The sequence below is a fragment of the Petromyzon marinus genome (genome assembly GCF_048934315.1).
Source record: "Petromyzon marinus isolate PM22_M1 ecotype Great Lakes invasive population chromosome 70 unlocalized genomic scaffold, UKy_Petmar_22M1.pri1.0 chr70_unloc.4, whole genome shotgun sequence".
Taxonomy (NCBI): domain Eukaryota; kingdom Metazoa; phylum Chordata; class Hyperoartia; order Petromyzontiformes; family Petromyzontidae; genus Petromyzon; species Petromyzon marinus.
Genome location: NW_027422606.1, coordinates 839,382 through 855,398, shown reverse-complemented (window position 1 = coordinate 855,398; position 16,017 = coordinate 839,382). Strand labels below are relative to the sequence as shown.

General features: G+C 47.1%; 1 protein-coding gene across 1 annotated transcript in view; it reads right to left on the bottom strand.

Moving 5' to 3' along the window:
* LOC116937186 (putative carboxypeptidase X1) overlaps nucleotides 1-5,965 on the bottom strand; it is a 59,707-nt gene extending 53,742 nt beyond the window's left edge. The window contains exon 1 of the mRNA XM_076058376.1: nucleotides 4,708-5,965. The gene's annotated coding sequence lies outside the window, so the exon portion shown is untranslated. The remainder of the gene's footprint in view (nucleotides 1-4,707) is intronic.
* Between the last annotated feature and the right edge of the window lie 10,052 nt (nucleotides 5,966-16,017).

The following is a 16,017-nucleotide window of genomic DNA, read 5'->3' as shown; positions in this document are numbered from 1 at the left end:
CAGGCAGACGATTCAGATCAGTCAAAACAAGGACAAACAGATTCAAACACAGCTTTCATCCTACAGCAATTACCACACTCAATACTGCTAATTAATTATTAAGTAATACTGTATACAATTGACTGTAAAATAAGGATGTGCAATGATAAAATGTACTTTTATGTGGGCATGTGGGTATACTTGGGTAGTTTTTATATATAAAATGTATTGATTTTCTTTTATTTTATTTTTATTTCTTGTTTTATTTAAATTTATTAATGATGTACTGACTGGTGAGCACTTTAAATTTCGTTGTACTGGTGACAATGACAATAAAGGATCTATCTATCTAACATTGACGGAAAAAAAATGTCTACATCTGATTACGGGCCATGAAGATAACATGACAGCCTCTTCAGCCGCCTCAATGTAAGCTAAATGCAAAGATAACGCTGATTTCCAAGCTCAACCTCCTGTCCAAGAACAAGCCAGATCCACACGTTAAAAAGTTAGACCGTGACAAGATTGTCATCAATCAGAGTAACAGCCAAATTTCTGACAGCCTAAAATCGGTTCCAGCTAAAGGGTTGAATTTCGCAGTCACCCACAAACACATCCCAGTTGATGATACCATTGCCCAGGTCGACGTAGCCCTTAAAGGTTTGGGACACGTTCGTGCAGACGTGGCAAAATCGGAAATAGCTGCAGTCCTCAAAAAACGCTAAGACGCCTACTAGCAACATCAGCAAGGATGAGCGCTTTGAGCTTTCTCAGCTAAAAAAAAGAGATGACATCGTCATCCTCTCAGCCGACAAGGGCAATGCCACTGCCATCATGGACAAAACCACATAGAGTAACAAAATTCAGGACCTACTTAAATGGTGGCAGATTCACCCGAATCAATAGAGATCCTACCAATCGCCTGGTTACGGAAACCAACAATATCATCACTGATTCGACATCTTTCATCGAACCAACCAAGCGATTTTCCTTAAAAGCCTCTGCTGCTAGACCACCCAGATTGTATGGCTTACCAAACATCCATAAAGAAGGGACGCCCCTTCCTGCCATCGTCTCCACCATTGACTCGCCCACCTACAAACTGGTCCGATTGCTGTCTGAGACCTTACAACCATTCACTGGTAAGACCACCGCAGCTGTACTCCACTCAGCCCACTTGGTATCTTTAATCTCACCATCTCCAGATGATTTGCTCGTTAGTTTCGATGCAGTTTCTTTGGTTACCAAAGTTCCTGTGCCTGACACCATTGCAATCATTGAAGATTTTGGTCCAACAAGGACTGAATGCTGATGTAGCGGCCCTGGTTAGACACTGCCTCACCAACACTTTACTTCACCTGGAATGGAACATTCTACAAACAAGTTGAAGGCACCCCAACGGGTTCTCCCTTATCGCCAGTGGTAGCGAATGTTTTCATGGAGAAATTTGAGACAGATGCCATCCAGACTTCCACCCTACGCCCTTCCTTGTGGACGAGATACGTAGATGACACTTTCGTCATTTGGCCACACGGCCAGCCAGCACTAAACCAATTCTTCAACCACATCAATACCTTCTTTGGTTATTTCGGTAAAGTCACGTAGAATGAGAATAAAATAATAAAATAACACAATAAAATTCTCACGACGTTTCGGCCACAACGCAAGCGGCCGTCTTCAGGTGAAAGGAACAGACCTGTCGGGACGACAGAGCTTCAATGAACGATGTTAAGATTCGTAGCGACTTTTAAGCTGGTTGGGAGAAGTGAGGCACCTTGACAAAGGGGTTTACATATCAAACAGCTGAGGGATTAGCTTGTGACTGGTCACAGAAATGGCTATGTTAAAGTCAAAACCTACACATCCACAGAGGCAACTAGTAATTTAGCATTGAAATAGCTAAGGGATTAGCTTGTGACTGGTCACAGAAATAGATGTTAAAGTAAAGGCCTACACATCCACAGAGCTTCAATGAACGCTGTTAAGATTCGTAGCGACTATAAGCTGGTTGGGAGAAGTGAGGCACCTTGACAAAGGGGGTTTACATATCAAATAGCTGAGGGACTAGCTTGTGACTGGTCACGGAAATGGCTATGTTAAAGTCAAAACCTACACATTATTCTCATTCCACGTGATTTTACCGAAAGAACCAAAGAAGATGAATCCTTGCAATCACACATCAATACCATACACCCAGCCATAAAATTCACCATGGAAGTGGCAAAGGATGGCAAGCTACCATTCCTGGGATGTTTTGATCGAGAAGAGACCTGATGGTTCGTTGGGACACTCCGTCTACAGGAAAGCCACCCACACGGATGCCTATCTAAAGCCTGACAACCACCACCATCCAGCCCAGAATTCCCTCATCAAAACACTACACCATAGCGCCCGTTGCATCTCCGACCAGCACCACCTAGCCAGTGAGCATGAGCATGTACACCAAACCCTCAGGATGAATGGATACTCGGACCGTACAATCCGCAAAGCTGCATCCCCAGCCATGGGAGACAACCATCTGAGGAGCTAATAAAAAAAACCATCACGTTACCGTACATAGCAGGGGTTACCAAAACTATTTCCAAAATCTTAAACAAACACAAGATCCAGGTTCGCTTCAACACAGTACACAAAATCCGTGATTTGATCCCATCTGTAAAGGATGCGATTCCTGACATGCAATACCCTGGCGTCTACAAACCGAGTTGTGGATGCGGCAGCATTCACATTGGGGAAACGAAACGACATGTCTCGGAACGCGTTCGCAAACACAAGGCAGATCTGAAACACGGTAGGACCAATACCTCTGCCGTTGCTGATCACTGTTTTAACGCTGTCGGCTCACACGAAATCGATTTTTACAAGACGGAGGTACTCGGCAAACCCACTGGCTATCATCAGAGATTTGTCCATGAAGCCGTCCAGATATACAAAACACAGACACAACTTCAACTGAGAAAACGGGGACAAATTGAGCAATCATTGGAAGGACGTTATTAACCAGGTAAAGTCTTCACTGGCTGTGATGATTCCATCCTCCCTGCGATTTTAGCTGACTCTCTGAGCTGCATTATTCGGTTGGATGTCTTTGCATTGACCGGCTGGATGTCCTTCTCGCTCGGCCACCGATGATGCGACAGACTAAGCTCGTGCATTGGCACGCCAATCGTACTAAGCTCGCGCATTCGCACGCAAATCTCTCACAATACAATAGCCACTTCCACAGCCTCAGGCAGACAAACTCTAGCCCCGCGCTCGTACCCTGAGGCCGCACCCATCTCAGGCCTACTTAAGGCCTTGTTCTAGTAGCTTTCTCTCTCTCTCGCCTGAAGACGGTCGCTTGTGTTGCGATCACAACGTCGCGATCTGTTGATTTTCTATCTACGTGACCTTACCGAAGTAGGGCAGTCTGTGACACAAACGCCACCCTCCCTCGGCATTTCGCTTGGGAGATCATCTCTGCCCGGTGCCTTTCCTGGTCTCAGACTCCGGATCGCCTTCAGTACTTCCTCAACAGATGGCACCTCAGCCAGCCACTCACAGGGGGTGACTTCTTCCAATATTTGAGGCACCGCAGACTCAGCAGGGTCATCCTCACTTTGTGCCACGATTTTTTTTTCCTGGCTGAGGGATTTTCCCTCCCCCAAAACCTCACAGAAATGCTCAGCAAATCTGCAAACCTGTTCCTCGGGGGTCGGAGATTGGATCACCGTTTTTTCCCCTAATGATGGTAATAGGTGTGGCGCTGCAGGTTACTTTTTTGAAGGGAGTTAAATAGAGATTTGTGATCGCGGGATACTGAGACAGACTCCGTATCCTCAGCAACCCGCGACCACCACCCATCCTTGCAGCGCCTCACGGCTCTCCGAACCTCCGAGCGAAGGCTGCGGTAAGCCTCCTCATTCTCTGACGTGGGATTCTGTAGCCGATGACAGTGGGCCTGTCGCTTATTCTCAACCATTCTGAACACCTCCTCTGTCAGCCAGGGTCTCTGGGGAGGTCTGGACCGCGTACCCAAAGCAGCCAATGCAGCTGCATGAGTCACAGTCCTAAACCTCGCCCATTTACCCTCGACATCAGCGCACATTCAACTCAAACCAGCAAAGACAAAATCCCCCGTGTAGCCTGTAACAGACTGTTGGGGCTGTTAGCGAGCAGCAGCTGTGAAGGCCGGCACAGTGGCACACAAGGGGGAGGGGGGGGGTAGCACCACGCCCGGCCGCCTTTGTCTCCCTAAGTGGCACACACAGACACGCACACAGCCACACACACAGACACACACACAGACACACAGAAACACACGCACACAGACACACACGCACACAGACACACACAGACACACACGCACACAGACACACACAGACACACACGCACACAGACACACACACAGAAACACACGCACACAGACACACACAGACACACACACACAGACACGCACACGCACACAGACACACACACAGACACACACACAGACACACACACGCACACAGACACACACACAGACACACACACAGACACACACACGCACACAGACACACACACAGACACACACACACAGACACACAGTCACACACACACAGTCACACACACAGACACACACAGACAGACACACACACAGACACACAGACAGACACACACACACAGACAGACACAGACACAGAGACACACACAGACACACAGACACACACAGACACACACACAGACACACACAGACACAATCGCACTCACTTTGAAGAGCTTCCGCGGCGAACTGCAGACAGCGACTAAAACAACGGGCGCCTATCCCAAGAACGAGAGAGAGAGTTACAGAGAGAGGCGTGGAGAGTGATGGAGAGAGAGAGTTAGACAGAGAGAGGGGTGGAGAGAGAGAGGGTTGGAGAGGGTTGGAGAGAGAGAGAGGGGTGGAGAGAAAGGGGTGGAGAGAGAGGGTTAGACAGAGAGTTACAGAGAGAGAGAGAGAGAGTTAGACAGAGAGAGGGTTGGAGAGAGAGTTACAGAGAGAGGGGTGGAGAGAGAGAGTTGGAGAGAGATGGAGATGGAGAGAGAGGGGTGGAGAGAGAGAGTTGGAGAGAGAGAGAGAAAGAGTTACAGAGAGAGAGTTACAGAGAGAGAGTTAGACAGAGAGAGGGTTGGAGAGAGAGAGTTACAGAGATAGGGGTGGAGAGAGATGGAGATGGAGAGAGAGGGGTGGAGAGAGAGAGTTGGAGAGAGATGGAGATGGAGAGAGAGGGGTGGAGAGAGAGAGTTGGAGAGAGAGAGAGAGAGTTACAGAGAGAGGGGTGGAGAGAGAGAGTTAGACAGAGAGAGGGGTGGAGAGAGAGGGTTGGAGAAAGATGGAGAGAGAGGGGTGGAGAGAGAGTTGGAGAGAGAGAGAGAGTTACAGAGAGACGGGTGGAGAGAGAGAGAGAGAGTTAGACAGAGAGAGGGGTGGAGAGAGAGAGAGAGTTGGAGAGAGATGGAGATGGAGAGAGAGGGGTGGAGAGAGAGAGTTGGAGAGAGAGAGAGAGTTACAGAGAGACGGGTGGAGAGAGAGAGAGAGTTAGACAGAGAGAGGGGTGGAGAGAGAGAGAGAGTTGGAGAGAGATGGAGATGGAGAGAGAGGGGTGGAGAGAGAGTTGGAGAGAGAGAGTTACAGAGAGAGGGGTGGAGAGAGAGAGAGTTAGACAGAGAGAGGGGTGGAGAGAGAGAGAGTTGGAGAGAGATGGAGATGGAGAGAGAGGGGTGGAGAGAGAGAGAGTTAGACAGAGAGAGGGGTGGAGAGTGTTGGAGAGAGATGGAGATGGACAAAGAGAGGGGTGGAGAGAGAGAGTTAGACAGAGAGAGGGGTGGAGAGTGTTGGAGAGAGATGGAGATGGACAAAGAGAGGGGTGGAGAGAGAGAGTTAGACAGAGAGAGGGGTGGAGAGAGAGAGGGGTGGAGAGAGAGGGGTGGAGAGAGAGAGTTGGACAAAGAGAGGGGTGGAGAGAGAGAGTTGGAGAGAGATTGAGAGTGAGAGAGGGGTGGAGAGAGAGTTGGAGAGAGAGAGTTGGACAAAGAGAGGGGTGGAGCGAGAGAGTTGGAGAGAGAGAGATTGAGATGGAGATGGTGAGAGAGATGGAGAGAGATTGAGAGTGAGAGAGGGGTGGAGAGCGAGATTGAGAGTGGGAGATGGAGAGTGAGCGAGGGGGTGAGAAGAGAGAGAGGGAGTGAGAATGAGAGTGAGAGAGATGGAGAGAGAGGGAGGTCGTGGGGTCGATCCTGACCCCTGGCGATGTCTGAGTGAGTGGGTGAGATGTTGACTACCTCGCCTGGTGTGCAGGAGGTCGTGGGTTCGATCCCAAGCGCTGACGATGTCTGAGTGAGTGGGTGAGATGTTGACTACCTCGCCTGGAGTACAGGCGGTCGTGTGTATTGTGTACAGTGTAATGTATAGTGGTGTGATGTATGGACGTTTACAGTAGTGTATAGTGTAGTGCATAGTAGTGTAGTGTATAGCAGTGCAGTGTATAGTGAGGTACATAGTAGTGTATAGTAGTGTAGTGTATAGTAGTGTAGTCTATAGTGTAATGTATAGTAGTGTGGTGTATAGTAGTGTAGTGTATAGTGGTGTAGTGTATAGTAGTGTAGTGTTTAGTAGCGTAGTGTATAGTAGTGCAGTGTATAGTAGTGTAGTGTATAGTGTAGTGTATAGTAGTGTAGTGTATTTTGTAGTGTATAGTAGTGTAGTGTAGAGTGGTGTGTATAGTAGTGTAGTGTATAGTAGTGTAATGTATAGTGTAGTGTATAGTAGTGTAGTGTATAGTAGTGTAATGTATAGTGTAGTGTATAGTAGTGTAGTGTATAGTAGTGTAGTGTATAGTAGTGTAGTGTAGAGTGGTGTGTATAGTAGTGTAGTGTATAGTAGTGTAGTGTTTAGTAGCGTAGTGTATAGTGGTATGTATAGTAGTGTGGTGTATAGTAGTGTAATGTATAGTGTATAGTAGTGTAGTGTATAGTAGTGTAGTGTATAGTAGTGTAGTGTATATTGTAGTGTATAGTAGTGTAGTGTATAGTAGTGTAGTGTATAGTAGTGTAGTGTATAGTAGTGTAGTGTATAGTAGTGTAGTATACAGTAGTGTAGTGTATATTGTAGTGTATAGTAGTGTAGTGTATATTGTAGTGTATAGTAGTGTAGTGTATAGTAGTGTAGTGTATAGTAGTGTATAGTAGTGTAGTGTATAGTAGTGTTTAGTGTATAGTAGTGTAGTGTATAGTAGTGTAGTGTATAGTAGTGTAGTGTATAGTAGTGTTTAGTGTATAGTAGTGTAGTGTATAGTAGTGTAGTGTATAGTGGTGGTGTATAGTAGTGTAGTGTATAGTAGCGTAGTGTATAGTAGTGCAGTGTATAGTAGTGTAGTGTATAGTAGTGTATAGTAGTGTAGTGTATAGTAGTGTAGTATATAGTAGTGTAGTGTATAGTAGCGTAGTGTAAAGTAGTGTAGTGTATAGTGGTGTAGTGTATAGTAGTGTTTAGTAGTGTAGTGTATAGTAGCGTAGTGTAAAGTAGTGTAGTGTATAGTAGTGTAGTGTATAGTGGTGTAGTGTATAGTAGTGTATAGTAGTGTAGTGTATAGTAGTGTAGTGTATAGTAGTGTAATGTATAGTAGTGAAGTGTATAGTAGCGTAGTGTAAAGTAGTGTAGTGTATAGTAGTGTACAGTGAGGGAAAAAAGTATTTGATCCCCTGCTGATTTTGTACGCTTGCCCACTGACAAAGAAATGATCAGTCTATAATTTTAATGGTAGGTTTATTTGAACAGTGAGAGACAGAATAACAACAACAAAATCCAGAAAACGCATGTCAAAAATGTTATAAATTGATTTGCATTTTGATGAGGGAAATAAGTATTTGACCCCTCTGCAAAACATGACTTAGTACTTGGTGGCAAAACCCTTGTTGGCAATCACAGAGGTCAGACGTTTCTTGTAGCTGGCCACCAGGTTTGCACACATCTCAGGAGGGATTTTGTCCCACTCCTCTTTGCAGATCTTCTCCAAGTCATTAAGGTTTCGAGGGTGACGTTTGGCAACTCGAACCTTCAGCTCCCTCCACAGATTTTCTATTGGATTAAGGTCTGGAGACTGGCTAGGCCACTCCAGGACCTTAATGTGCTTCTTCTTGAGCCACTCCTTTGTTGCCTTGGCCGTGTGTTTTGGGTCATTGTCATGCTGGAATACCCATCCACGACCCATTTTCAATGCCTTGGCTGAGGGAAGGAGGTTCTCACCCAAGATTTGACGGTACATGGCCCCGTCCATCGTCCCTTTGATGCGGTGAATTTGTCCTGTCCCCTTAGCAGAAAAACACCCCCAAAAGCATGGTTCCACCTCCATGTTTGACGGTGGGGATGGTGTTCTTGGGGTCATACAGTGAGGGAAAAAAGTATTTGATCCCCTGCTGATTTTGTACGTTTGCCCACTGACACAAATTGATCAGTCTATAATTTTAATGGTAGGTTTATTTGAACAGTGAGAGACAGAATAACAACAAAAATCCGGAAAAACGCATGTCAATAATGTTATAAATTGATGTGCATTTTAATGAGGGAAATAATTATTTGACCCCCTCTCAATTGGAAAGATTTCTGGCTCCCAGGTGTCTTTTATATAGGTAACGAGCTGAGATTAGGAGCACACTCTTAAAGGGAGTGCTCCTAATCTCAGCTTGTTACCTGTATAAAATACACCTGTCCAAAGAAGCAATCAATCAATCAGATTCCAAACTCTCCACCATGGCCAAGGCCAAAGAGCTCTCCAAGGATGTCAGGGACAAGATTGTAGACCTACACAAGGCTGGAATGGGCTACAAGACCATTGCCAAGCATCTTGGTGAGAAGGTGACAACAATTGGTGCGATTATTCGCAAATGGAAGAAACACAAAAGAACTGTCAATCTCCCTCAGCCGGGGGCTCCGTGCAAGATCTCACCTCGTGGAATTGCAATGATCATGATAACGGTGAGGAATCAGCCCAGAACTACACGGGAGGATCTTGTCAATGATCTCAAGGCAGCTGGGACCATAGTCACCAAGAAAACAATTGGTAACACACTACGCCGTGAAGGACTGAAATCCTGCAGTGCCCACAAGATCCCCCTGCTCAAGAAAGCACATATACATGCCCGTCTGAAGTTTGCCAATGAACATCTGAATGATTCAGAGGACAACTGGGTGAAAGTGTTGTCGTCAGATGAGACCAAAATGGAGCTCTTTGGCATCAACTCAACTCGCCGTGTTTGGAGGAGGAGGAATGCTGCCTATGACCCCAAGAACACCATCCCCACCGTCAAACATAGAGGTGGAAACATTATGCTTTGGGGGTGTTTTTCTGCAAAGGGGAGAGGACAACTTCACCGCATCAAAGGGACGATGTACGGGGCCATGTACCGTCAAATCTTGGGTGAGAACCTCCTTCCCTCAGCCAGGGCATTGAAAATGAGTCGTGGATGGGTATTCCAGCATGACAATGACCCATAACACACGGCCAAGGCAACAAAGGAGTGGCTCAAGAAGAAGCACATTAAGGTCATGGAGTGGCCTAGCCAGTCTCCAGACCTTAATCCCATGGAAAATCTGTGGAGGGAGCTGAAGGTTCGAGTTGCCAAACGTCAACCTCGAAATATTAAAGACTTGGAGAAGATCTGCAAAGAGTGGGACAAAATCCCTCCTGAGATGTGTGCAAACCTGGTGGCCAACTACAAGAAACGTCTGATCTCTGTGATTGCCAACAAGGGTTTTGCAGAGGGATCCAACTTATTGGAGCATTTTTGACATGCGTTTTCTGGATTTTGTTGTTGTTATTCTGTCTCTCACTGTTCAAATAAACCTACCATTAAAATTATAGACTGATCATTTCTTTGTCAGTGGGCAAACGTACAAAATCAGCAGGGGATCAAATACGTTTTTTCCCTCACTGTAAGCAGCATTCCTCCTCCTCCAAACACGGCGAGTTGAGTTGATGCCAAAGAGCTCCATTTTGGTCTCATCTGACCACAACACTTTCACGCAGTTGTCCTCTGAATCATTCAGATGTTCATTGGCAAACTTCAGACGGGCATGTATATGTGCTTTCTTGAGCAGGGGGACCTTGCGGGCGCTGCAGGATTTCAGCCCCTCACGGCGTAGTGTGTTACCAATTGTTTTCTTGGTGACTATGGTCCCAGCTGCCTTGAGATCATTGACAAGATCCTCCCGTGTAGCTCTGGGCTGATTCCTCACCGTTCTCATGATCATTGCAACTCCACGAGGTGAGATCTTGCATGGAGCCCCAGGCCAAGGGAGATTGACAGTTCTTTTGTGTTTCTTCCATTTGCGAATAATCGCACCAACTGTTGCCACCTTCTCACCAAGATGCTTGGCAATGGTCTTGTAGCCCATTCCAGCCTTGTGTAGGTCTACAATCTTGTCCCTGACATCCTTGGATAGCTCTTTGGTCTTGGCCATGGTGGAGAGTTTGGAATCTGATTGATTGATTGCTTCTGTGTACAGGTGTATTTTATACAGGTAACAAGCTGAGATTAGGAGCACTCCCTTTAAGAGTGTGCTCCTAATCTCAGCTCGTTACCTGTATAAAAGACACCTGGGAGCCAGAAATATTTCTGATTGAGAGGGGGTCAAATACTTATTTCCCTCATTAAAATGCAAATCAATTTATAAAATGTTTGACATGCGTTTTTCTGGATTTTGTTGTTGTTATTCTGTCTCTCACTGTTCAAATAAACCTACCATTCAAATTATAGACTGATCATTTCTTTGTCAGTGGGCAAACGTACAAAATCAGCAGGGGATCAAATACTTTTTTCCCTCACTGTATAGTAGTGTATAGTAGTGTAGTGTATAGTAGTGTAGTGTATAGTAGTATAGTGTATAGTGGTGTAGTGTATAGTAGTGTAGTGTATAGTAGTGTAGTGTATAGTAGTGTAGTGTATAGTAGTGTATAGTAGTGTAGTATACAGTAGTGTAGTGTATAGTGTAGTGTATAGTAGTGTAGTCTATAGAGTAGTGTATAGTAGTGTAGTGTATAGTAGTGTAGTGTATAGTAGTGTAGTGTATAGTAGTATAGTGTATAGTGGTGTAGTGTATAGTAGTGTAGTGTATAGTAGTGTATAGTGGTGTAGTGTATAGTAGTGTAGTGTATAGTGTAGTGTATAGTAGTGTAGTGTATAGTAGTGTATAGAAGTGTAGTATATAGTTGTGTATAGTAGTGTATAGTGTAGTGTATAGTAGTGTATATTAGCGTAGTATATAGTAGTGTATAGTAGTGTATAGTGTAGTGTATAGTAGTGTAGTGTATATTAGTGTAGTGTATAGTTGTGTATAGTGTAGTATATAGTAGTGTATAGTGTAGTGTATAGTAGTGTATAGTGTAGTGTATAGTGGTGTAGTGTATAGTAGTGTATGTTAGTGTAGTATATAGTTGTGTATAGTGTCGTGTATAGTAGTGTATAGTGTAGTGTATAGTAGTGTATAGTGTAGTGTATAGTAGTGTATATTAGCGTAGTATATAGTAGTGTATAGTAGTGAAGACAAAGAGTGACTATAAAGAAATGAGTTTGCCATCCGGAGCATGAACAATTTACTTGGCAGAGCAAATCCGTGCCGACTTCCAAGCATGTGACTGGTGAGATGCCAGAGTGGAGCTTGTATGTTCCTCTCACAGTTCTGGTGAGTGTGTGATTGGTGTGTGTGTTGTGTGTGTGGTGTGTTGTGTGAGTGGTGTGTTGTGTTGTGTGTGAGTGGTGTGTTTGTGAGTGGTGTGTGAGTGGTGTGTGTGTGTTGTGTGTGGAGGGTGTTGTGTATGTGGTGTGTTGTGTGTGTGAGTGGTGTGTGTTTGTGAGTGGTGTGTGAGTGGTGTGTGTGTGTTTGTGAGTGGTGTGTGTTGAGTGTTTTTGTGAGTGGTGTGTGTGTGTGTTGTGTGTGAGGGGTGTGTGTGTGTGTGGAGTGTGTGTGGAGTTTGTGTGGTGTGTGTGTGTTGTGTGTGAGTGGCGTGTTTGTGTTGTGTGTGTGATTGGTGTGTGTGTTGTGTGTGGAGTGTGTGTGAGTGGTGTGTGTGAGTGGTGTGTGTGGTGTGTGTGGAGTGTGAGTGGAGTGTGTGATTGTGTTGTGTGTGATTGAGAAGTGTGTGAGTGATTGTCTTGTGTGTGAGTGGAGTGTGTGTGATTGTGTTGTGAGTGGCGTGTGTGTGATTGTGTTGTGCGCGTGTGTGTTGTGTGTGGTCTGTGTGTGAGTGGTGTGTGTGATTGTGTTGTGTGTGTGTGATTGAGTGTGTGTGTGATTGTGTTGTGTGTGAGTGGAGTGTGTGTAATTGGTTTGTGTGTGGTTTGGTGTGTGTGTGTTGTGTGTGTGAGGTGTGTGTGTTGTGTGTGTGATTGGTGTGTGTGTTGTGTGTGGAATGTGTGTGATTGTGTTGTGTGTGGAGTGTGTGTGAGTGGAGTGTGTGATTGTGTTGTGTGTGATTGAGTAGTGTGTGATTATGTTGTGTGTGGGTGGAGTGTGTGATTGGTGTGTGTGTTGTGTGTGTGTGATTGTGTTGTGTGATTGAGCAGTGTGTGTGATTGTGAGGTGTGTGTGTGTGATTGTGTTGTGTGTGTGATTGAGTAGTGTGTGTGATTGTGTTGTGTGTGAGTAGTGTGTGAGTGGAGTGTGAGTCGTGTGTGAGTGGAGTGTGTGTGAGTAGTGTTGTGAGTGGTGTGTGTGTGTGTTGTGTGTGGAGTGTGTGTGAGTGGAGTGTGGAATGTGTGTGTGTGTGATTGAATAGTGTGTGATTGTGTTGTGTGATTGTGTGTGTTATTGAATAGTGTGTGTGATTGAGTAGTGTGTGTGATTGAGTAGTGTGTGTGTGAGTGTGATTGTGTGTGTGATTGAGTAGTGTGTGTGTGAGTGTGATTGTGTGTGATTGTGAGTGGTGTGTGTGTGTGATTGAGTAGTGTGAGTGGTGTGTGTGTGAGTGTGATTGAGTAGTGCGTGTGAGTGTGAGTGGTGTGTGTGTGTGTGTGATTGAGTAGTGTGTGATTGTGAGTAGTGTGTGCGTGATTGAGTAGTGTTGTGTGAGTGGAGTGTGTGTTATTGAGTAGTGTGTGTGATTTTGGAGTGTGTGATTGAGTAGTGCGTGTGTGATTGTGAGTGAAGTGTGTGTGATTGTGAGTGGAGTGTGTGTGATTGTGTGTGATTGTGAGTGGTGTGTGTGTGTGTGATTGAGTAGTGTGTGATTGTGGAGTGAGTGGTGTGTGATTGTGAGTGGAGTGTGTGATTGTGTGTGTGATTGTGAGTGGTGTGTGTGTGATCGAGTAGTGTGTGTTATATATTTAAGTCGTGGTTTCTCTACACTTGCGAAACGTGGACCCCCCTAATGGAACATCTTCGCCGGTTAGAAACATTTAGGCTGGCCTGTCTACGATCCATCCTGGGTTTAACCAGGCTGGATTGTGTGAGGAGCTCACAAATCCTTGAAAGATCTGGGCAAGGTCCCATCGGTGAGCTCCTCCGGCAGGCAAGGCTGCGATGGCTGGGTCATGTAGCCCGCATGCCCAGCCACCGCATGCCGAAACAGCTTTTGTTTGGCCGGATCGAGGGGGCTAATCGGGCACGGCACGGGCTAGAGAAGAGATGGAGTGATGTTGTACAGAAGGACGTGGAGCTGAGTGGACTTGCCGATGACTGGTACCAGCGGTGTCAAGATCGGCCTCTGTGGAGGAGGCTCGTGAAGGATGCTACTGGGCAGTTGGAGGCAGTCGCCCTTCAACAACAACGGAGGGCGGAGGAGCGACGCTCACAACAATGAGCGGAGCGCCGGGTGGCTGAAGCACAGCAGATTGGCACAGTAGGGGGCACAGGTGGTGCATCAGCCAGTCATCTCGGCCATCTCAGTCAGTCGACCCGTGGCACCTGGGTCTGCCCCGTGACCTCCTGTCAGCGGGCGTTCGACACTTCACGCGGCCTCAAGGTGCACATGGCCTGGCACAAGCGTCATGGTGACGTCACCGCCACTTAGTGGCGAATGGCGGTTGTTGTTGTGACTGTGTGTGATTGTGAGTGGAGTGTGTGTGTGATTGAGTAGTGTGTGATTGAGTGGAGTGTGTGTGATTGAGTTGTGTGAGTGGAGTGTGTGTGATTGTGAATGGAGTGTGTTGCGTGTGATTGTGATGTAGTGTTGTGTGGGTGATTGTGAGTGAGGCGTGTGTTCTTTCTCTCTCCCCGTTCTGTGAAGTGTATGGTCAACTTCTTTTGCACCGTACGTAGCCGACAGCGCTAATCAGAGGTGCAGGGGGAAGGACTTAAACTATTTGTAAGATGCCTCCCTGTTCTGTAGTGTGAATCTTTTACACACTCATACACTCACCCACTCACACTCACACTACAACCGCCATTCGCCACTAAGTGGCGGTGACATCCCCACGACGCTTGTGCCAGGACATGTGCACTTTGAGGCCACGTGGAGTGTCGAAAGCCCGCTGGCAGGTCACGGGGCAGGCCCAGGTGCCACGGGTCGACTGAGATGACTGGCTGATGCACCACCTGTGCCCCCTACTGCGCCAACCTGCTGTGCTTTAGCCACCCGGCGCTCCGCTCGTTGTTGTGAGCGTCGCTCCTCCGCCCTCCGTTGTTGTTGGAGGGCGACTACCTCCAACTGCCCAGTAGCCTCCTCCAGAGGCCGATCTTGACACCGCTGGTACCAGTCATCGGCAAGTCCACTCAGCTCCACGTCCATCTGTACCACATCACTCCATCTCTTCTCTAGCCCGTGCCGCGCCCGTTTAGCCCCCTCGATCCGGCCGAACAAAAGCTGTTTCGGCATGCGGTGGCTGGGCATGCGGGCTACATGACCCAGCCATCGCAGCCTTGCCCGCCGGAGGAGCTCACCGATGGGACCTTGCCCAGATCTTTCAAGGATTTGTGAGCTCCTCACACAATCCAGTCTGGTTAAACCCAGGATGGCTCGTAGGCAGGCCAGCCTAAATGTTTCTAACCGGCGAAGATGTTCCATTAGGGGGGTTCACGTTTTGCAAGCGTAGAGAAAGGAGGGAATGACCGTGGCCGAGAAGACCTGAAGCTTAGTGTGGAGCGACAGACCAGGTAGCTTCCACACAGCGTTACGCAACCGATGAAAAGATATTGCCGCTCGACTGATTCGGAGTGAGATCTCTGCTGTTCAACTGGAACCAGTCATAAGCACACTTCCCAGGTATGGGAAACTCTCCACTCTCTCCACAACTGCCCCATCACCGATTGGGAGTTGTGGGGGTGGAGTGCCTGATGGTACAAAATACCCAGGCAGGTGCTTAGTTGTGGTGGGGCTGATGGTAAGGCCCCATCTCTTAGTGGCACGCTCCAGTCTCAGCAGCAGCGTCTCCAACTCCTCCTCTGAATGAGCAGCTATTACCAAATCAGCATACATAACGTGGTTGAGCAATAGGGAGCCATCCCTTGACCGCACCCGGGCATCGATCAGCCTCCCATTACATCTGTACCTTATGGAGATTCCCCCGGTACAGCTATTGAAGGCTTCACGAACTACGTGGTCAAAATAGATGTTAAATAATGTGGGAGCCAGAGGACATCCCTGTCGCACCCCAAGGTGTACAGGGAAAGGCTCGGACTCCCGGCCACGTAGTTTTACCCGGGCCCGCTCACCATCATGAAGGTCCTTAATGATCGTGAGTAGAGGGTCAGGTACTCCAAAAGCACGAAGAACAACCCAGAGCCCAGGCCTATTGATGGTATCATAGGCCTTGACCAGGTCGATAAAGCACTCACCCACTCACACACTCACTCACACACTCACCCACTCACTCACCCACTCTCTCACCCACACACTCACTCAACCACTCACCCACACTCACTCACTCAGTCACTCTATCACTCACTCACCCACTCACACATACACACTCACTTACACACTCACACATCCACTCACACACTCACACACGCACTCACACACGCACTCACACACGCACTCACACACACACTCACTCACCCACTCACACACCCACTCACTCACTAAATCACCCACTCACTCACACACA